The sequence below is a fragment of the Lithobates pipiens genome, unplaced genomic scaffold (assembly GCF_037356315.1).
Source record: "Lithobates pipiens isolate NorthernLeopardFrog02 unplaced genomic scaffold, aLitPip1_a1.2 Scaffold_27, whole genome shotgun sequence".
NCBI classification, from domain to species: Eukaryota; Metazoa; Chordata; class Amphibia; order Anura; family Ranidae; genus Lithobates; species Lithobates pipiens.
In genome coordinates this window covers 214,453,491-214,460,318 of record NW_027507788.1, presented here as the reverse complement: position 1 = coordinate 214,460,318, position 6,828 = coordinate 214,453,491, and the positions used below count along the sequence as shown (strand labels likewise).

At 64.8% G+C, this 6,828-nt stretch overlaps 1 protein-coding gene across 2 annotated transcripts in view; it reads left to right on the top strand.

Annotated features, from left to right (window-relative positions):
- Positions 1-515: 515 nt before the first annotated feature.
- The window catches only part of LOC143933305 (uncharacterized), a 31,428-nt gene continuing 25,115 nt past the window's right edge, over positions 516-6,828 (top strand). For both annotated transcript variants that reach the window (XM_077456181.1, XM_077456182.1), the window contains exon 1: positions 516-642. The gene's annotated coding sequence lies outside the window, so the exon portion shown is untranslated. The remainder of the gene's footprint in view (positions 643-6,828) is intronic.

Sequence of the window (6,828 nt, the reverse complement as noted above, 5' to 3'; positions counted from 1 at the left end):
GGAAAATCTGAACGGAAAAGATGAGCGGCGCCTGCGCCGTGAGTGGAGGTGGTAGCCCCAGCATCCAAGCGGACATAGGGCTGGCAAAATTAGAGAGCCCCTCGCGGGCTTGCTTCGCTCGCCACGCTTCAGGCTCAGCCTCGCTGCGCTCGGCTCTTTTATATTCCATCTCTATGTCCACTTGGATGGTGGGACCAGAACCTGGAATCACGGCGCAGGCGCCGTTCATCTTCAGCTGTTTTCGGAATCTGTGTTTGCTGTGTACTGCGCATGCGCATTACACAGCGGACACTATCCGATGGGGGACTGTATATGATAGGACACCGGATTTCTCACTCTCCAGGTCTCCTGATCTCTGGGACCTCTCCCAGCTGTGTACTGTGGGAGCAGCCTGGCTAAAATGGTTGCAGTACCCACCAGCGACCACTAGATGTCATCCGCACAAAACTAGATCCCCTACCAACGTGCGGCGAAGTACTTTATTTCCGCTTCTGTTTCCGGGTCACTGCACTGTACTTCCGGGAGAGCTGAAAGGAGTCTTTGTTTCCGGAAGTCACCTGGAGGAGGCAGAGAGTCCATAGAGGAGAGCTGGGGGCGTCCTAGGAGCCGACTGGGGGTCTAGTACCGCCTTCTTCCCTGCCAGTGTGTGCTGATACCTACCTGTCCACCTACTACCCTCCTGGCACCGCCTTTTACTGCCCCCTCTACCACCCCCTGAGCCTGCCCCCTCTACCACCCCCCTGAGCCTGCCCCCTGCACTGCCCTCCTGAAACTGCCCCCTGGCACTTCCCTCTTACACTTCCCTCTACTACCTCCTGTACTACATCCCTGAAAAAATTCCCTCTACTACCCCCCTGAAACTACCCCCTGTACTAATCCCCCTGACACTTTCTCTAATACCCTCCTGAATCTGCCTTCTGTACTACATCCCCAAGAAACTTCCCTCCACTACCCTCTATACTACCCCCTTGAAACTGCCCCCTCTACTACCCTCCTGACTCTGCCCTCTACTGCCGCTTGTACTACCCCCCCCCCCCCCCCCGACACTTCCCTCTACTACCCCCTGTACTACATCCCCAAGATACTTCCCTTTACTACCCTCCTGAAACTGCCCCCTGACACTTCCCTCTACTACTCTCCTGAATATGCCTCATGTACTACCCCCTTCACACTTCGCTCTACTGCCCCCTGTACTACCCCCCCCCTAATGCTGTCCCCTGTACTACCCCCCCCCCCAATGCTGTCCCCTGTACTACCCCCCCCGACGATGTCCCCTGTACAACCCCCCCCGACGATGTCCCCTGTACTACCCCCCCCGACGCTGTCCCCTGTACTACCCCCCCGACGCTGTCCCCTGTACTACCCCCCCCGACGCTGTCCCCTGTACTACCCCCCCCGACGCTGTCCCCTGTACTACCCCCCCCGACGCTGTCCCCTGTACTACCCCCCCCCTGACGCTGTCCCCTGTACTACCCCCCCCCTGACGCTGTCCCCTGTACTACCCCCCCCCTGACGCTGTCCCCTGTACTACCCCCCCCCTGACGCTGTCCCCTGTACTACCCCCCCCCTGACGCTGTCCCCTGTACTACCCCCCCCCTGACGCTGTCCCCTGTACTACCCCCCCCCTGACGCTGTCCCCTGTACTACCCCCCCCCTGACGCTGTCCCCTGTACTACCCCCCCCCTGACGCTGTCCCCTGTACTACCCCCCCCCTGACGCTGTCCCCTGTACTACCCCCCCCTGACGCTGTCCCCTGTACTACCCCCCCCTGACGCTGTCCCCTGTACTACCCCCCCCTGACGCTGTCCCCTGTACTACCCCCCCCTGACGCTGTCCCCTGTACTACCCCCCCCTGACGCTGTCCCCTGTACTACCCCCCCCTGACGCTGTCCCCTGTACTACCCCCCCCTGACGCTGTCCCCTGTACTACCCCCCCCTGACGCTGTCCCCTGTACTACCCCCCCCTGACGCTGTCCCCTGTACTACCCCCCCCTGACGCTGTCCCCTGTACTACCCCCCCCTGACGCTGTCCCCTGTACTACCCCCCCCTGACGCTGTCCCCTGTACTACCCCCCCCTGACGCTGTCCCCTGTACTACCCCCCCCTGACGCTGTCCCCTGTACTACCCCCCCCTGACGCTGTCCCCTGTACTACCCCCCCTGACGCTGTCCCCTGTACTACCCCCCCCCTGACGCTGTCCCCTGTACTACCCCCCCCTGACGCTGTCCCCTGTACTACCCCCCCCTGACGCTGTCCCCTGTACTACCCCCCCCTGACGCTGTCCCCTGTACTACCCCCCCCTGACGCTGTCCCCTGTACTACCCCCCCCTGACGCTGTCCCCTGTACTACCCCCCCCTGACGCTGTCCCCTGTACTACCCCCCCCTGACGCTGTCCCCTGTACTACCCCCCCCTGACGCTGTCCCCTGTACTACCCCCCCCTGACGCTGTCCCCTGTACTACCCCCCCCTGACGCTGTCCCCTGTACTACCCCCCCCTGACGCTGTCCCCTGTACTACCCCCCCCTGACGCTGTCCCCTGTACTACCCCCCCCTGACGCTGTCCCCTGTACTACCCCCCCCTGACGCTGTCCCCTGTACTACCCCCCCCTGACGCTGTCCCCTGTACTACCCCCCCCCGACGCTGTCCCCTGTACTACCCCCCCCGACGCTGTCCCCTGTACTACCCCCCCCCGACGCTGTCCCCTGTACTACCCCCCCCCCGACGCTGTCCCCTGTACTACCCCCCCCCGACGCTGTCCCCTGTACTACCCCCCCCCGACGCTGTCCCCTGTACTACCCCCCCCCGACGCTGTCCCCTGTACTACCCCCCCCCGACGCTGTCCCCTGTACTACCCCCCCCCCGACGCTGTCCCCTGTACTACCCCCCCCCGACGCTGTCCCCTGTACTACCCCCCCCCGACGCTGTCCCCTGTACTACCCCCCCCCGACGCTGTCCCCTGTACTACCCCCCCCCCCGACGCTGTCCCCTGTACTACCCCCCCCCCCCGACGCTGTCCTCTGTACTACCCCCCCCGACGCTGTCCCCTGTACTACCCCCCCCCGACGCTGTCCCCTGTACTACCCCCCCGACGCTGTCCCCTGTACTACCCCCCCCCCCCCCCCCGACGCTGTCCCCTGTACTACCCCCCCCGACGCTGTCCTCTGTACTACCTCCCCCCCCCCCCGACGCTGTCCCCTGTACTACCCCCCCGACGCTGTCCCCTGTACTACCCCCCCGACGCTGTCCCCTGTACTACCCCCCCCCCCCCCCGAAACTGCCCTCTGTACTACCCCCTCCCCCCGACACTGGCCTCTGTACTACCCCCCTGTACTGCTCCCCTGAAACTTCCCTCTACTGAATCTGCCTCCTGTACTACCCCCCTGACACTTCCCTCTGCTACCCCTCTGAAACTGCCCCCTGTACTACCCCCCTGACACTGCCCCCTGTACTGTCCTCCTGACACTTCCACCAACTGTTCCCTGTAGTACCCTCCTGAAACTGCCCTCTACTGCCCCCTGTACTATCTTCCTGACACTAACTGCCCCCTATAACTGCCACTCACTGCCTCCTGTGCTACCATAAACTACCTCCTGTCACCTACCCATACATCTACCATCTGTAACTGGCCACTAATACCTCCTACAGGGAGCTGTCACCTGCCTTGAATTCCCTGTTGTTGATATCTGCCCCATCACTACCCCCCCCTGACGCTGTCCCCTGTACTACCCCCCCCTGACGCTGTCCCCTGTACTACCCCCCCTGACGCTGTCCCCTGTACTACCCCCCCCTGACGCTGTCCCCTGTACTACCCCCCCCTGACGCTGTCCCCTGTACTACCCCCCCCTGACGCTGTCCCCTGTACTACCCCCCCCTGACGCTGTCCCCTGTACTACCCCCCCCTGACGCTGTCCCCTGTACTACCCCCCCCTGACGCTGTCCCCTGTACTACCCCCCCCCGACGCTGTCCCCTGTACTACCCCCCCCCGACGCTGTCCCCTGTACTACCCCCCCCCCGACGCTGTCCCCTGTACTACCCCCCCCGACGCTGTCCCCTGTACTACCCCCCCCCGACGCTGTCCCCTGTACTACCCCCCCCCCGACGCTGTCCCCTGTACTACCCCCCCCCGACGCTGTCCCCTGTACTACCCCCCCCCGACGCTGTCCCCTGTACTACCCCCCCCGACGCTGTCCCCTGTACTACCCCCCCCCCGACGCTGTCCCCTGTACTACCCCCCCCCCCGACGCTGTCCCCTGTACTACCCCCCCCCGACGCTGTCCCCTGTACTACCCCCCCCCGACGCTGTCCCCTGTACTACCCCCCCCGACGCTGTCCCCTGTACTACCCCCCCCCGACGCTGTCCCCTGTACTACCCCCCCCCGACGCTGTCCCCTGTACTACCCCCCCCCGACGCTGTCCCCTGTACTACCCCCCCCCGACGCTGTCCCCTGTACTACCCCCCCCCGACGCTGTCCCCTGTACTACCCCCCCCCGACGCTGTCCCCTGTACTACCCCCCCCCCCGACGCTGTCCCCTGTACTACCCCCCCCCGACGCTGTCCCCTGTACTACCCCCCCCCGACGCTGTCCCCTGTACTACCCCCCCCCCGACGCTGTCCCCTGTACTACCCCCCCCCCGACGCTGTCCCCTGTACTACCCCCCCCCCCGACGCTGTCCCCTGTACTACCCCCCCCCGACGCTGTCCCCTGTACTACCCCCCCCGACGCTGTCCCCTGTACTACCCCCCCCGACGCTGTCCCCTGTACTACCCCCCCCCGACGCTGTCCCCTGTACTACCCCCCCCCGACGCTGTCCCCTGTACTACCCCCCCCTGACGCTGTCCCCTGTACTACCCCCCCCCCTGACGCTGTCCCCTGTACTACCCCCCCCCCCCCCCCCGACGCTGTCCTCTGTACTACCCCCCCCGACGCTGTCCCCTGTACTACCCCCCCCCCCCCCGACGCTGTCCCCTGTACTACCCCCCCGACGCTGTCCCCTGTATAACCCCCCCCCCCCGACGCTGTCCCCTGTACTACCCCCCCCCCCCCCCGACGCTGTCCCCTGTACTACCCCCCCCGACGCTGTCCTCTGTACTACCTCCCCCCCCCCCCCCCGACGCTGTCCCCTGTACTACCCCCCCGACGCTGTCCCCTGTACTACCCCCCCGACGCTGTCCCCTGTACTACCCCCCCCCCCCGACGCTGTCCCCTGTACTACCCCCCCCCCCCCGACGCTGTCCCCTGTACTACCCCCCCCCCCCGAAACTGCCCTCTGTACTACCCCCTCCCCCCGACACTGGCCTCTGTACTACCCCCCTGTACTGCTCCCCTGAAACTTCCCTCTACTGAATCTGCCTCCTGTACTACCCCCCTGACACTTCCCTCTGCTACCCCTCTGAAACTGCCCCCTGTACTACCCCCCTGACACTGCCCCCTGTACTGTCCTCCTGACACTTCCACCAACTGTTCCCTGTAGTACCCTCCTGAAACTGCCCTCTACTGCCCCCTGTACTATCTTCCTGACACTAACTGCCCCCTATAACTGCCACTCACTGCCTCCTGTGCTACCATAAACTACCTCCTGTCACCTACCCATACATCTACCATCTGTAACTGGCCACTAATACCTCCTACAGGGAGCTGTCACCTGCCTTGAATTCCCTGTTGTTGATATCTGCCCCATCACTACCCCCCCCTGACGCTGTCCCCTGTACTACCCCCCCTGACGCTGTCCCCTGTACTACCCCCCCTGACGCTGTCCCCTGTACTACCCCCCCCTGACGCTGTCCCCTGTACTACCCCCCCCTGACGCTGTCCCCTGTACTACCCCCCCCTGACGCTGTCCCCTGTACTACCCCCCCCTGACGCTGTCCCCTGTACTACCCCCCCCTGACGCTGTCCCCTGTACTACCCCCCCCTGACGCTGTCCCCTGTACTACCCCCCCCTGACGCTGTCCCCTGTACTACCCCCCCCCCGACGCTGTCCCCTGTACTACCCCCCCCCCCCGACGCTGTCCCCTGTACTACCCCCCCCCCCCCCCCCGACGCTGTCCCCTGTACTACCCCCCCCGACGCTGTCCCCTGTACTACCCCCCCCGACGCTGTCCCCTGTACTACCCCCCCCCCCCCCCCCGACGCTGTCCCCTGTACTACCCCCCCCCCCCCCCCCCCCCGACGCTGTCCCCTGTACTACCCCCCCCCCGACGCTGTCCTCTGTACTACCTCCCCCCCCCCCCCGACGCTGTCCCCTGTACTACCCCCCCGACGCTGTCCCCTGTACTACCCCCCCGACGCTGTCCCCTGTACTACCCCCCCCCCCCCCCCGACGCTGTCCCCTGTACTACCCCCCCCCCCCCCCCCCGAAACTGCCCTCTGTACTACCCCCTCCCCCCGACACTGGCCTCTGTACTACCCCCCTGTACTGCTCCCCTGAAACTTCCCTCTACTGAATCTGCCTCCTGTACTACCCCCCTGACACTTCCCTCTGCTACCCCTCTGAAACTGCCCCCTGTACTACCCCCCTGACACTGCCCCCTGTACTGTCCTCCTGACACTTCCACCAACTGTTCCCTGTAGTACCCTCCTGAAACTGCCCTCTACTGCCCCCTGTACTATCTTCCTGACACTAACTGCCCCCTATAACTGCCACTCACTGCCTCCTGTGCTACCATAAACTACCTCCTGTCACCTACCCATACATCTACCATCTGTAACTGGCCACTAATACCTCCTACAGGGAGCTGTCACCTGCCTTGAATTCCCTGTTGTTGATATCTGCCCCATCATCTACATGTTATACTCCCTATAGGTACCTGCCCCCTCAACTGTC